We start from the raw sequence: 16,618 nt of genomic DNA, 5'->3' as shown, positions 1-16,618 counted from the left end.
AGGAAGTGCAGCGTAGGTTCACAAGGTTAATTCCCGAGATGGCGGGACTGTCATATGTTGAAAGATTGGAGCGACTGGGCTTGTATACTCTGGAATTTAGAAGGTTGAGAGGGGATCTTATTGAAATATATAAGATTATTAAGGTATTGGACACGCTGGAGGCAGGAAGCATGTTCCCGCCGATGGATGAGTCCAGAACCAGAGGCCACAGTTTAAGAATAAGTGGTAGGCCATTTAGAATGGAGTTGAAGAAAAACTTTTTCACCCAGAGAGTGGTGGATATATGGAATGCTCTGCCCCAGAAGGCTGTGGAGGCCAAGTCTCTGGATGCTTTCAAGAAAGAGATGGATAGAGCTCTTAAAGATAGCGGAATCAAAGGTTACGGGGATAAGGCAGGAACTGGATACTGATTGTGGATGATCAGCCATGATCACAGTGAATGGTGGTGCTAGCTCGAAGGGCCGAATGGCCTACTCCTGCAGCTATTGTCTTTTGAATATATGGGTCGGCACAACATCGGGGGCTGAAGGGCCTGTACTGTGCTGTAGTATTCTAGTGTTTAGTATCAATGCATAAAACTACATTATCTCTTTTTTGCATTATACCCTATCCTCGTTATATGCCTCTACAGACTATGCAGATTCACAGTTATGTGAGGAACCTATTTCTACCAACGTCTCGTTATATGCATCCAAAATTCACAGCTATGCGAGGAGTACTGCCTTCCTGCCAATACAAGTCACGCGCGCACACCTCACAGTCTCATTGTTGGGACGAGAAGCACCGCTTTCCTGCCAATACAAGTCAGGTGCGCGTGCCTCACAATTTCACTCCTGCCACTCTTGCATTGGTTTTGGCAATGCGCGGTCCTGACGAAGGGTCTCGGCCCGAAACGTCGACTGTACCTCTTCCTAGAGATGCTGCCTGGCCTGCTGCATTCACCAGCAACTTTTATGTGTGTTGCTTGAAATTCCAGCATCTGCAGATTTCCTCGTGTTTGTGATCTTAAACTTCCGTTGGTTTTACCTGCGGTGTAGTGATCTTGCGCTTGAAATATTTAACTATGCTTCCTAAGCATCCGATGTCATGTCCTGGGCCGTCAGCCGAGCGGCACAGAACCGTTTTAACACTTGAAAAAAAGTTGGAAATTATAAACAGTGCGGCATCAGCTGAAGGTAACACAGCTCTGGGACGCTACTGCTGGGAACAGAATCTTGCCTTTAAAGTTCTTTTGTTGCTTGACAATGCGCCAGCCCATCCTAAACATTTGGACAGCATTCATCCTAACATAACAGTGCACTTCCTGCCGCTTAACACAACATCGCTGATTCAACCATCGACCAAGGTGTAATCCACATTCAAGGCATGTGTATTTTTTTTACCACGAACTATCTCTCAGATGCTGCAAGCAACAGACGATTTTGAAAATCCCAGGAGTTTACCAACGGTGAGGGAATAGTGGAAGTCGGAACACCTGGCACAAATGGTGATGGACATGGACCCACGTTTAGAACGGAGTCAGCACTTCAGTCCTTCCCTGCCATCAACCCTTCTTCTCTACAAGCAAATTTAAGACAAAATGCTGCCAAGCAAACAACCCTCACCACTTTATTCAAATCGGTAACACCTTCTGCCAGCAGTTCTAAGAGTTCTGTGAGTCTTCCTTCACCCCTTGCTGTGCGTGATACAATCCTGACGACCACAACCATCCACCTTATCCATGTAACACACCACAACAACCACTCATCTCCCGGAGCGAACACACCTGCCACTGTTGGTGAGTACTGTACACCAGAGGATGTTAACTTTCTATCATTTATTACATTGAATATTACCTTAAATTGATGAAATATAATACAAATGTTGTCTTGAAGTACTGCTTTTGTGTCGTATTGCTATGAAAATGTGAATAAACCACAGATAAAACATATTTAGGAAGCCCTCCGGAATGCATCCCTATTTTCTCTATTTAAATAATTATTCACATTATGCGTCAACTTCGAGGAACGTATCCCCCACATATAACGAGGATAGGGTGATTTATGTATTTTGCAACTTAGAGCAAGCAGTTCTATGTCTTTAAACTGAACTATTACCATGGAACAACAAATTTCAAAACATTTACAGTCAGTATGACACACAAAATGCTGAGGGAACTCAGCAGACCAGGCAGCATCTGTGGAAAAAGGTACAGTCGACGTTTCTGGCCGAAACCTTTTGGCAGGACTGGAGAAAAAAAACAGCTGAGAGTAGATTTGAAAGGTGGGGGGAGGGGAGAGAGAAACACCAGCGATAGGTGAAACTTGGAGGGGGAGGGATGAAGCAAAGAGCTGATAAGTTGATTGGTGAAAGAGACAGCAGGCCATGGAAGAAAGAAAAAGTGAGGGTGGGTGTGGAGTTGGGGAGGAGCACCAGAGGGAGATGATGGGTGGGCAAGGAGATAACTTGAGAGAGGGGACAAGGGGATGGGAAATGGTGAAGTGAGGTGATTGTGGGGGAGAGGTATTACTGGAAGTTTGAGAAATCTATGTTCATGCCATCAGGTTGGAGGCTGCCCAAATGGAATATAAGGTGTTGTTCCTCCATCCTAAGCGTGGCCTTATCCCAACAGTGGAGGAGGCCATGGATGGACATATCCGAATGGGAATGGGAAGTGGAATTGAAATGGGTGGCCATTGGGAGATCCCGCTTGTTTTGGCAGGTGGAGTGTAGATGCTCAGTGAAGTGGTCTCCCAATCTACTTCGGGTCTCACCTATATACAGCAGGCCACACTGGGAGCACTGCACACAGTATATTACCCCAACAAATTCACAGGTGAAATGTCACCTCACCTGGAAGGACCGTTTGGAGCCCTGAATGGTAGTGAGGGAGGAGGTGTAGGGCCAGGTGCAGCATTTATTCCACTTGTTTCCCTTGTTTGTGTACAGTAAGTATGTGATTATAAACCCTGATTCTGAACATGTAAAGAGATGCAAAGGAAAGATTAGAGACCAAAATGGGAACCTGATGGCAGAGGTAGAAGACATAGCAATAGTTGTAAATTAATAATTTGTATCAGCCTTCACAAGAGATCAATATATCCATAAATTAAATAGGAACAGTGTGAAATATTTGATAGGATATTTTTATGTATGGAGAGAGGAAATATCAAGGGGTTCAACTTCTTTATGGAGGAAATAAATCACCAGATATAGTAAATATATGTGAGAAAGTTAAGAGAAACAAGGGAGCCTCTGACAATCATTTTCCAATCCTCTAAGACAATGAGCACAGTGTGGAAGGATTGGATGTTTGAAAATGTGGTATGCTGGTTTAAATAATGCCAGTAATTATCGGTCACTCAGTCTAACATAAGTGGTAGGCGAGTTATTGGAAAAAGTTCTGAATATCAGTACAAATCATCGCCTAGAAAGGTAAAGATTGATCTAATATAGTCAATGTGGATTACCTTGACTGAGCATTTGACATAACAGAAAGCATGGCTGAAAATAGCCTTTTGGATATGCTGCACATAGATTTAAACAAAGCATTTGATAGAGGGTTTCATGATATATAAATCAGTAAAGAAAATACTCACAGGATCCAAGGAAAAGAAGTTAGTTTGGTTTAAAATCTCAGAAACAGAGAGCTAAGGAAAATGATTAGTAGAATAATTGTGATTTGAAAGCTTAGTATATTGGGATTCCACAGGAATCAGTGATGGTGCCCTTGTTTTCTTGAGCTAGACATTAATGCTTCCAAACTTCTTCTATAAGAAGGACCTCGTTGACTCATCCTCTCTGATGCTTAGTTGTGTTATCATCAGCAAATTCAGGGTTAGCAGTGACTGGAAACTTAACTAGCTACATAATTGCTGAGGCTACAAGAGCAGGAGAGAGGTGGGTGCCCTGCAGTATGCAGTTCGTCCTGACATCCAAAGCCTTTTCACCGGCCAGGGGTGTGATTGGATGATCACCATTTGCAGGAGGGAGTGAAACTCTAAAAACATCCATAAAAGACTCAGCATTATCCAGGGTAAAGCAATCCCTTTCAATGACTCAGTCCACCACGCAATACCTTTATTTTAATCAGTATTACTCTATTGTAACTGCAGTGAATGCCTTTCTACAAAAAATACTGCATTTACCTGCCAAGGCTACATGGACAACACCACTCAGACTGAAAGATTTGATCACCTCCGTCTGCAAGAGCCTCTCTAAATGCGACACCATCCTGACTTGGGACCTATATTGTTAGGCCTAAATCATGGAACTCGCTCTCCAACAGGGTTTTCAGCATTATAAGATGATGACATCATTACCTTTTTAGATCATATAGGAACAGTTATTAAAAACATTATAACAGAACTGCGGTAACTGAATGGAAAAAGCTTAAATTGTACGACCTGAATTCATCAATAATTTATCACAATGTTTTACTCACTGGCTTCAGATTTACAGATTTGAATTTTCCATGCCATTTTTTCCCCTCTAATTTTAAATAATACCCTTTAGAGATTTGTACCCATATGAAGTACTGTACACTGAATTTCATTTATCGCCATGTTAAGCAATATTTATAACATACATGTTATACTGTGACTTACTGTATTCCATTTAACAGTGTACGATGTTTGTTAGCTTTTGTGTCATTTGCAAAGTTGGTACTTGCAGACATTTGGCATTAAACTCCAGATTAATGAAGAGGTCTCAAAATATACTCCTGCTTGAGCCCACTTATGACATTCTCCTGGATAGTATTCCCATTTTATTAGATCAAGAAAACAGGAAAGCAGCTCAAGAGATAAGATGGTGCCATTAAGTGGCGACTGCTTTACATGCAGTTCTGATGGGACTCATCAAACATTCCCATTTAGGACTACTACACCTGAAATCCAGAGTCACAGCATTGGTACCTCCGTAAGCAGCATTGTTTTAAGATGTTTAAAAAAGCTAACAACTCTCAGATGGCAGACTTGAATTGCAAGTGCAGTTTAAGAAAACGGAAATGGGGACACTGTGCCAGTTTACAAGTACGATTGGAACGTAGAAGTCTTAGATCTCCACTCTCGACTATCCTGCTGGTGAATATATATTCTCTGGAAAATAAAACTGAAGACCTCAGAGCAAGATTGCTGTATCAGACGGACATCAGGAACTGCTGTGTACTTTGCTTCACGGAAACATGGCTATTCACCACCATTTCAGACATAGTGCTGCAGCTCAAAGGCTTCACCATTCTCTGCAAAGACAGGACAGCTCAGTCTATTAAAGGCAAAGGAGAAGAAGTATGTTTTATGATTAACTCAGCATGGTGCACAAATGTGGGGCCTCTCTCTCAGTCTTGCCCACCTAACCTGGAATATCTAGTGGTCAAATGTCAACCATTTTATTTGGAGAGGGAGTTTTCCACCACCGTCCCGGTAGCGGTGTACTTTTCACTCCTGGGCAATGTCAGGCAGGCACTGAAGGAACTGTGCGACATAACCAGACGGCACAAAGCTGCACACCCTGATGCCTTCAAAATCACAGTGGGAGATTTCAACCAGGCCAGCTTGAAGAAGTCTCTGAACATCTATCACTAACATATCACTTGTGGAACAAGAGGAGCCAACATATCTGAAGAACACTTATCATGCCATCCCACACCCACACCTTGGAAAGTACAATCACCTGGCCGATCTTCTACTCTCAGAATATAGGTAGATACTAAAGACAGCAACACCAGTGGTGAGAACCAACAAGGTACGGTCAAGGGAGGTGGAGGATAACCCTGAGACAGTGGACTGGACAATATTCACTGAATCATCTTTGAGTTTGAATGAACACAGCTGGCAGCGACTTCATCAAGACCTGTGTGAATGAGTGTGTGCCTTCCAGAACACACCAGACATACCCAAACCAAAAGCTGCAGATGAACCAGAAGATTCATAGTCAGCTGAGGACCATATCTGTGGCCTGCAAGACTGGTGATCCAGAACTATACAAGATAGAAAACATAGAAAACCTACAGCACAATACAGGCCCTTCAGCCCACAAAGCTGAACATGTCCTTACCTTAGAAATTACCTAGGGTTACCCACAGCCCTCTATTTTGCTAGGCTCCATGTACCTGTCCAGAAGTCTCTTAAAAGACTCTATCGTATCTGCCTCCACCACTGTCGCCAGCAGCCCATTTCATGCACTCACTCTCTCTGAGTAAAAAACATACCCCGACATCTTCTCTGTACCTACGTCCAAGCACCCTAAAACCTTGCCCTCTCGTGCTAGCCATTTCAGCCCTGGGAAAAAGCCTCTGACTATCCACATGATATCCACGTATAATCTACGGAAGGCTATTTTAAAGCCGAGAAAACAATTTTGATTGAGTTTAGAGACAGAATGGGGTGCACATCAGCTCTGGCAGGGTTTGCAGACCATTACATCCTACAACACAAAATCTAACATCATGAATGGCTGTGATCGCTTCTTCCCCTCTGACATCTGATTTCTAAATAGATATTGCACCCATGAACACTACCTCACTTTTTTTTTGTTATTTCTGTTTTTACACTACAGTTCTTAATTTAACTATGTAATATACATATATATGTTTATTGTAGTTCATTTGTTTACTTATTTTTTCATTCTCTATTTATCATGTATTGCATAGTACTGCTGCCACTAAAGTCACGACACATACAGTTGATATTAAACCTAATTCTGATTCTGATGCTTCACTCCCAGATAAGCTCAATTCCTTTTATGCAGCATCTGGTGACCCTGTGACCTCTGTCTCGAAGGCCAATGTCAGAACATCTTTCAAGGCGGTGAACCCTCATTAGGCACCAGGCCCTGAGAGCAATAGCACACAACTGGCGGAAGTGTTCAACAACATCTTCAACCTTTCGCTGCTGCATTTCGAGATTCCCACCTGCTTGAAAAGGTTGACAATCACACCAGTGCCTCAGAAGAACAGGGTGAACAACCTCAACGATGACTGCCAAGTTGCACTCACATCTACTGTGATGAAGTGCTTTCAGAGGTTGGTCATGGCTAGAATCAACTCCTGCCTAAACAATTTGCCTATCTCCATAATAGTCCCACAGTGGATGCAATCACAGTGGCTCCCCACTCGACCTTGAATCACCTGCACAACAGCAATACCTAGATCAGGTATTGACCCCAGCTCAGCATTCAACACAATCATGCCCTCAGTTCTAATCAACAAGTTCCAAAACATAGACCTCTGTACCTCCTTCTGCAACTAGATCCTTGACTTCCTCACCGGGAGACCATTCTCTGTGGATCAGAAATAACATTTCCCCCTTGCTGACAATCAACATTGGCACACCTCAAGGATGTTTGCTCTATTCTCTCTACACCCATGACTGTGTGGCTAGGCACAGCTCAAATGCCATCTATAAATTTGCCGATGACACAACTATTGTTGGCAGAATTTCAGAAGGTAACAAGAAGGCATACAGGAGCGAGATAGATCAGCTGTTTCAGTGGTGTCGCAGCAATAACCTTGCACTCAATGTCAATAAGACCAAGGAATTGATTGTGAACTTCAGGAAGGGGAAGTCAAGGGAACACAATCCCGTCTGAATTGAGGGATCAGAAGTGGAAAAAGTAAAGAGTTTCAAATTCCTGGTTGTCAGCATCTCTAAAGATCTCTCCTGGGCCCAACACACTGATGCAATTACAAAGAAGTCACAATAGCAGTGATATTTTATTTGGAGTTTGAGGAGAATTGGTTTGTAACCAAAGGCACTCTCAAGTTTCTACAGATGTACCATGGAGAGCTTTCTATATGGTTGCATCACTGTTTGTTATGGAGGGGCCAGTGCACAGGATTGGAAAAAAGCTGCAGGAAGTTGTAAACTCAGCCAGCTCCATCATGGGCACTAGTTTCTGCAGGATCCAGCTCATCTTCAAAAAGCGATACAGTACCTCAAAAGGGCAGAATCAATCATTAAGGATCCCCATCATGCAGGATGTGCCATCTTCTCATTACTACTGTCAAGGAGGAGGTACAGAAGCCTGAAGATACAAACTCAACGTTTCAGGAACAGCTTCTTCCCTTCTGCCTTCAGATTTCTGAATGGACAATGAACCCATGAACACTTCCTTTTTACCTTCTCGTCTTGCACTACTTATTTATCTTTTATATATACTTCTTACTGTAATTTATAGTTTTATTACTATGCATTGCAATGTACTGCGGCCACAAAACACCAAGTTTCACGACATATGCCAGTGATATTGAACCTGATTCTGATTCTGATCTAACTTAAATCCAAACAGATAATATCTGCTCTCTAATCCTAATTCTTAAAACTATTAAGTTAAATCAATAGGACATACTGGCTGACTTCAAGAATTTAATTTCCACCTCTGACTTCCCTTCTTAGAACGGACTTCCATAATTCTACCCACAGTCAACATCAAACTCAATGGTGTACAAGTTCCTAGGTCACTTTTACGATCTATTTTAAAAATAGGAATATCATCTGCGTTTATGCAGTCCCAAAGCACCTGTCCAGTATTCAGTGATTTCTGGAAATTTTGTGCTGTATTACCAGACTTTCTTCTCATATGTTTTCTAATGAAACTTCAGATGAATCTTATCTGCCCTCCGAAAATTGTTCATCTTCAGTTTCAAGTTGAAATAGCAGCCAGACTAATATTAATGTGTCTAATGCTATAATTTACAAACATATATCAATCCTCTTTAAAGAATAAATGTTGCTTGGCTACTTGATAAAATCCAAAATTTAAATATCATGAGGCATTTTTGCCATGTTCAGTTCAATACTATTTTTCACTACCCTTTTAAACTCTCCAGTCAATGCAACAAAGTTTATGTTGGATGAATGACAATTGAACTAGGCACATTTATTAATTTTGCAATCTGACTCAAACATTCTTGTGTCTGCATAATAAATACAAGGGGATTGTATATTGCCTGCAACCTGCCCAGAGAACTGCCTCCTTGCCAGCAATACTTTCAATGCCCACTGCTTGACTATCATTTTGTATTATAAGTGCAACAGAATAAGAGCTCTGGACACCGACAGCAACAAGCATCGATATTAGTGTATTAATATTAGGTATGTGGGTTATGACCAAAGAAAACAAAGCTGCAGTTGCTTAGCCCTTTAGTGCAAGGATGTTTATCAGGTGTGGCAAAAACCAAACTTAAAAAAAAACAGTGAAAATTGTGAAAACTGCCAATACTTACAAAAAGGTATCTAGCAGAAAACACAATAATAGTTCTGCACTCATACTTGGCCAGTGGAAATTCCTGACAGTTCTGATCTCTCTCTCCAGGACATAACATCTTTGATTACCAACAAAGTTAACTTAAGATGACACATGATGACGATGATATAGTTACAATCATATTACAAAAAAACAGAAGTATCTACCTTAAGTATAGTATACAAACAACATATACACATTTTCACATCTACATTACTAAAGAAATGGAATATTCCACTGTGTATGGTGGGAAAGGCACTATAAAGCCAACCTGCGCGCATCAGCTCAGTTCAGACCTGTTATGAGAATATACCGTGGAAGACACTGAAACGTGTACACTCAGCGCTACAACAGCAGAATGACAAGGGAATGTTTATGTGTGTGTGTGTGTAAATGCGCGTGCGTAAGGAGTGTGTTTACCGAGTGCAGGCAGTGACAATGTCATTTCCATAAACAGACTACGTGTCAGATATCCACCTCCGATGGTCATTACTGTGCCTTCAGAATCTGCAGTTGTTACAGAGCAACGGGGAACCAAAATAAGGAAATCATCACTTCTCAGAGATTCTAAAGTTAATCTATCACTTATAACGCCCTGGTAAATGGTTTACTGCTAATGTTGTAGGGCATTTCACATAATGGGCTTTCTGTAGAACCCTTGCGTTTGCTGGCAGTGTTGGGATTACCGTTAAAGATGAGTGATGCTTAGGAATGTGCATTATCCAATCAGGAGAGCGGAACTGGAAGAAGGTTCTAGAGAAGGCTGGGGGAGCGGGTTCTATGACTGACACTGGTGCAGTTGAGGTCTTTGTTCGGAGGGAGATGAGGAGAGAAGACACTGGAGAGAACTGGCCATAGGATTCGATTAAGTAGGAATGCGCGATTTGATGGAGATCAGCGAATATGCCTTTTGGAAGAATTGAGCTCCAACGTGTGCACATTTGACTGTTTAATTTTAATGGGCCCTTTTTTTCCTTCTTTTCTTTACTAACTCTTTGGTTAAGTTTCTGTTCATTCATATACTTTCTTTATAACTGTATGCAGTGTATAATCTATTTCATGCCGATGGGTGATTGCCAGGGACAGTAAATCATACAGCGTTCACACAAACCAGGTTTTGGGGTGGCGGGGGTTGGGGGAAGGGTGAGACATCCCAACCTCACAGATCTGGCGGGACCAAAGGCGCATACACCTGAGATGTATGAAGCCTGAGAAAGGGGAATTTCTCACCACAGAGTCCAGTGGCTGTTAGCAAGAGGCTAACAAGCCACATTTTCAGAGACACCCAGTAAAAGGGAGGTTTTACACTTCTGGGAACAATCATGTTTTTCAGTCCAGGTAAGGGGTTATGATCTGAAATATTGACAGCCCATTTTCCTCTATATGATCCGCTGCGTTTCTCTTTTTGTTTAGCCAGATCCCAGCATCTGCAGTATATTATGTCTTATACCTAGGGAGATGGTGGGCGGTGTGAGGGAGCTGGGTCATGAAGTTGCTGATCAAGCAGTAGTTGACCGGACAGCAATGAGAAAGCTTCTCTGCCTCTCCTCATACATACACATTTTCTGCGCAAGTAACATCTTTGTAAATCTTCTCCGCAGCAACGTAGTGATCAGAATTATACACAGTTCATTGTCTAATCACATGCCAGTAAGGCAGACCATCAGGTTGTGCTTCTGCTCCCCGAGTACAAACAGAAACTAAAACATGAGGACCAAGTACAGACAGTCATACATTGTTAGGCTGAGGAAAGAGCAACCAACCGTTTTAATTCGTCCCCCTTCTGTTCCGACATGTTGCTAAATAGCTTCCTCATGTGCCACAATGAGGACACTGTCAGAGTGGAGGGGCAACACCCCATATTGTGTCTAGGTAGCCTCCAACCTGATGGCATGAACATCAATTTCCCCTTCCTTCCTACCTCTTATCCTCACCTGTTTAGCATCTCACCAGGGCCCCCCCCCCTTCTTCCTGTTCTCTCATGGTCCACTCTCCTCTCCTATCAGATTCCTTCATCGCCAGTCCTTTATCTTTCCCACCCACCCAGCTTCAGCTATCACCTTCTAGCTAATTGTGCTTTCCCTCCCACCAGCTTTTTATTCTGGTGGTCTTCTCCCTTCCTTTCCAGTCCTGAAGAAGGGTCTCAGACTGAAAGGTCAGCTGTTTATTCATTTCCATAGGACGCTGCCTGACCTGCACAGTTCCTCCAGCATTTGTGTGTATTGCTCCGAATTTCTGCGTGCCTTAGTCGATAGCCTGATCCGTATTCAAGGGCGCAGTGGCTAATCTCAATGCTCTGACAAAGCATGCATGCTATAAAATGAAGTTGGGCAGCATTGCTTGCAACAATACATCCATCCCCAATAAGCTTAATACACGCTACGCACGTTTTGAAATGGAAGGCAATGAAATGAAACTACCTACCCTGACAGTTACTAATACACCACCGTTACCATTGCAGGTATCAGTTCAGTCTTCCTGAGAGTGAACCTGTGGTGAGCACCTGGCCTAGATATTGTACCCCTAGCTGTGATCTTCAGATCCTGCATGGATCAGCTGGAGGAAATATTTGCAGACATTTTTACCCTCTCCATACTCCAAGCCGAGGCTCTGATCTGCTTTAAGAAGACCATTATCATCTCGGTAAGTAAGAAAGACAAGATAACAGGGCTTAACCTCTACCAGCAGTGTCTCTGACATTTGCCATTATGAAGTGCTCCAGCCTCCAAGACAAACTCGTCCCACTGCAATTTCCCTCCTACTGAAACAGATTCACAGTAGACATTAGCTCTCTCTGGTACTACATTCATATCTGGAGCATGTGGATAACAAAAACACCCATGTTGAATTCCCATTTATTGACTACTGTTCTGCCTTGAATACTCTAATTCCAAACTAACTCATCTCCAAAGTTATCAGAACCTCTGCAATTGGATGCTTGACACCCTTACCAAAAGACCTCAATCAGTAAGGAGAAGTAGCAATACCTCCACTATGATTATCCTCAACATTGATTCTGATTCCGAACACCAATCCCACAGATACTCAAGTATCCCACAGATTCCTTCCTTAGCCCCTTAATTTATTCCCTTTTATGCTCTTGACTATGTAGCCAAATTCTGCTCTAATACCATCTATAAGTTCACAGAGGCATCACTGTAGTGGGCCAGATTATAATTAATGATGAGTTGGAGTACAGGAAAGAGGTAAATAGCCTAGTAATATGGTGCCAAGACAACAACATCAACCTCAATGTCAGCAAAACAAAACTGCTGGTCATTGATTTCAAGAAATGGGGCAAAGCATATGCCCCTGTATACATATATATGGTGCTGAGGTATAGATTGTTGAGAGCTTTAAGTTTCTATGTATAAAAATCATAGCTTTTCCTAGTCCAACTATATTATCACAATGGGCAATGAAGCACACCAGTACAACTACTTCTGCAGAAGGTTAAGGAAATTCAGCATGACCCATGGACACTCACCAATTTTTAAAGATACACCATAGAAAACATCCTATCCTGATGTACCACAGCTCTAAAGTTCAAAGTTCAAAGTAAATTTATTATCAATGTATATGTCACCATGAGATTCATTTATCTGCAGGCATTTATAGGAAAATAAAGAAATATAGTAGAATTAATTAAAAATCTATACATAAACAAAGACTGAGAAACATCCAAAATGCAAAAGAAGACAAATTATGCGAATAAAAGATAAATAAATAATACTGAAAACACGAGCTGTAGAGTCCTTATAAGTGACTGTATAGGTTGTCGAATCAGCTCAGTGTTGAGGTTAGTGAGGCTACCTACACAGGTTCAGAAACCTGATGTCTATAGGGTAGTAAATGTTCCTGAATCTGGTGATGTGGGCCCCAAGGGTCTTGTACCTGCTGCCTGATGGTCATAGTGAGAAGAGAGCATGACCTGGATGGTGGCTAGAGTGGGGAACATCCTTGAAGATGGATGCTGCCTTCTTGTGGTTTTCTTGAAGATGTGCTCAGTGGTGGGGAGGGCTTTGCCTGTGATGGACTGGGCTGTATCTGCCACTTTCAATACAATTTTCCATTCTTGGTCAATACTAGACCATGATGCATTCAGTCAGGATACTATCCACTACAGAAGTTACTCAGAAATTTAGATGACTTACCAAGTCTCTGCAAACTTCCAAGAAATTAGAGATACTGTCATGCCTTCTTTGTGATGACATTTGAATGCTGGTCCCAGGACAGATCCTCTGAATATGTTAACACCAAGGAGTTTAAAGTTATTGACATTCTTCAACTCTAATCCCCTAATGAGGACAGGTTCATGGACCTCTGGCTTCTTCCTCCTATAGTCAATAATCAGCTCTTTGGTTTTGCTGACCTTGAGTGAGAGACTGTTATACCATTCAAACAGTATTTTAATCTTCCTCCTATGTGCCGATTCAGCTTGCAGCTTCCAGCTGTCTTGGGAAAGCAGTTGACATAATCAAAAACTTCTCTCCCCCTTGACATTCTTGTTGCTCCCCTTTCCATCGGGCAGATTACATAAAAGCTTGAAATCATGCACCACCAGGCTGGAGAACAGCTTCTAATCCATTTTTATAATATTCTGGAAGGAACCTCTTGCACAATAAAGATGAACCATTGATCTGACATCTACTTCATTGTGGTCTTTTCACCTTATTGTCTACCTGCAATGCACTTTCCAACTGTAAATGTAACACTATATTCTGCATTCTGTTATTGCTCTTCCCTTGTACTGTCTCGAAGTACTTATGTTTTGAAATAAACTGTATGGATGGGTCACAAGAATTTGTATGTGTGACAATAATAAACCGACTACTGATTACGTAACCCTCATGCAAACTTCATCCCTGCTCTATAATCCTTTGCTTCAGCTAATGAATGTCCACCAACCTCAAAGAGCTGACAACACACTGCATCGATAGAAACCTGGAAAGATGCACTATTTACCGAGGAAGCGTGGGAAAAGAGCTGGGCTGCTGGTTAGATTGAAGCTGAGGGGCTTCGGGGTCCCTATGCCCACCATCCTACTAGCTAATGTGCAAGCCACAATGAACAAGCTGGATGATCTTAAAGGGAGACTCACCTACTGCAGGGAGATGCAGAACTGCTGTGTACTCTGTTCACTGAGAAATGGCTCTCCCCTGCCACCCCCGACTGTGCCATCCGACCAGAGGGATTTTCGATCCATCGGATGGACCACACGGCGTCTTCCGGCAAGACGAGGGGAAGTGGTGCCTGCCTACTGATCAACACTGCGTGGTGCTCGGACACATTGGCACTGACAAGCTCCTGCAGCCCGGACCTGGAACACCTGTCGGTGAAGTGTCGTCCCTACTATCTGCCACGGGAATTCACCTCGGTCATATTGACAGCAGTCTACATTCCCTCCCAGGTGGACATGGAGTGTGCTTTGAACATATTGTATGCCAACATCAGTGAACTTGAGACCAGGTATCCGGAGGCTTTGCTCATTACAGCCGGGGACTTTAACCAGGCCAACCTCAGAAAGGCACTGCCAAAGTTATACCAACATGTCTCCTGACCCACTAGAGACCCAAATATACTTGACCACTGCTACACAGCAGTTAAGGATGCCTACCGTTCCGTCCCACGACCTCATTTCAGAAAATCGGACCATCAAGCCGTACTGCTCCTCCTGGCTTACAAAGAGAAACTGAAGCGGGAGGTCACGTTGTCAAAAGTGGTGTCACGTTGGATGGAGGAAATGGATGAGCTCCTCCGTGACTGCTTTGAATCGGTGGAGTGGTTAGTATTCAAGGACTCGGCAGCTAACCTCGATGAGTATGCCTCAGCTGTCACAGGCTTTATTTGGAAATGCACGGAGGACTGTGTGTCTCGCAAGACTATCCGGGTATTCCCTAACCGGAAACCTTGGATGAATTATGAGGTCAAGCCGCTTTTGAAGGCTACAGCTGCGGCTTTTAGGTCCGGGGATACCAGTCACTACACGGAATCCAGGCGTGAACTCCGGAAAGCCATTAAGGGCACCAAGAGGCAATATCGAGTCAAGGTGGAAGCCCAGGCTAGTCAAAGGGATGCCAGTGGACTATAGCAGGGTCTAAATGAGATCTCTGGGCGCAAAGAAAAGGCTGGGAATATCAATAACTGTGGCGCTTCTCTTTCTGACGAACTTAACGTATTCTACGCAAGATTCGAACAGAAGAGGAGCGTCCCGCTCCCTCCGGATGAACCGGACCTGGTGGCATCGAGATTCATCATCACCGAGAACGATGTTAGAAGGGCCTTCCTGAAGATAAATCCAAAGAAGGTGACGGACCCAGATGGTGTCCTAGGATGGGTTCTCCAGGCCTGTGCAAGCGAGCTAGCTGGAGTGTTTGCTGCCATCTTCAACTGCTCCTTGCTTCAGTCTAAGATCCCCTTGTGTTTTAAGAATGCAACGATAATCCCAGTGCCAAAGAAGAGCAAGGTGGCATGCCTGAATGACTATTGACCTGTGGCTCTGACATCAATTGCTATGAAGTGCTTTGAGAGATTGGTTATGACACACATCAACCACAGCCTACCAGTCAACCTCGTCGCTTTGCAATTCGCCTACTGCAGCAACAGGTCAATGGCAGATGCCATCTCTCTGGCCCTACATTCCTCCTTAGAACACCTGAAGAATAAAGACGCATACATAAGGCTCCTTTTTATTGACTACAGCTCTGCCCTTAATACCATCATTCCAAATAAACTGATTCCTAAGCTCCGGAACCTGGGCCTTAGCACTTAGATCTGCAGCTGGATCTTCAACTTCCTCACAGACAGGACCCAAACTGTAAAAGTAGGGGACAGGCTCTCCTCTACAATCACTCTGAGCACCGGTGCCCCACAAGGCTGTGTACTTAGCCCCCTGCTGTACTCACTGTACACCCATGATTGTGTAGCCAAGTTTCCATCAAACTCAATATATAAGTTGCTGATGACACAACAATTGTAGGCCGTATCTCGGGTAATGATGAGTTTGAGCACAGCGAGGAAATTAAGAACCTGGTGGCATGGTGTGAAGAAAATAACTTATCCCTCAACGTCAGCAAGACGAAGAAGTTGGTTGTTGACTTCAGAAGGAGTAGCGAACCGCACGACCCAATTTACATCGGTGGTGCGCAAGTGGAACAGCTCAAAAGCTTTAAGTTCTTTAGGGTCAATATCACAAATGACCTGACTTGGTCCAACCAAACAGAGTCCACTGCCAAGAAGGCCCACCAGCACCTTTATTTCCTGAGAAAACTAAAGAAATTTGGCCTGTCCCCTAAAACCCTCACTAATTTTTATAGATGCACCGTAGAAAGCATTCTTCTAGGGTGCATCACAACCTGGTTTGGAAGTTGTCCCGTCCAAGACCAAAAGAAGC

At 43.1% G+C, this 16,618-nt stretch overlaps 1 protein-coding gene and 1 long non-coding RNA gene across 4 annotated transcripts in view; one reads left to right on the top strand and one right to left on the bottom strand.

Annotated features, from left to right (window-relative positions):
- agmo (alkylglycerol monooxygenase) overlaps window positions 1-16,618 on the bottom strand; it is a 393,034-nt gene that overhangs the window by 77,232 nt on the left and 299,184 nt on the right. The gene's annotated exons all lie outside the window — the stretch shown is intronic.
- The window catches only part of LOC140195294 (uncharacterized), a 129,684-nt gene that overhangs the window by 34,544 nt on the left and 78,522 nt on the right, over window positions 1-16,618 (top strand). The window contains exon 2 of the long non-coding RNA XR_011885413.1: window positions 11,687-11,868. This is a non-coding gene — a long non-coding RNA (uncharacterized lncRNA). The remainder of the gene's footprint in view (window positions 1-11,686; window positions 11,869-16,618) is intronic.

Source organism: Mobula birostris, chromosome 3, assembly GCF_030028105.1.
Source record: "Mobula birostris isolate sMobBir1 chromosome 3, sMobBir1.hap1, whole genome shotgun sequence".
In the NCBI taxonomy this organism is placed as follows: Eukaryota; Metazoa; Chordata; class Chondrichthyes; order Myliobatiformes; family Myliobatidae; genus Mobula; species Mobula birostris.
This window is presented reverse-complemented; position numbering and strand designations above follow the sequence as displayed.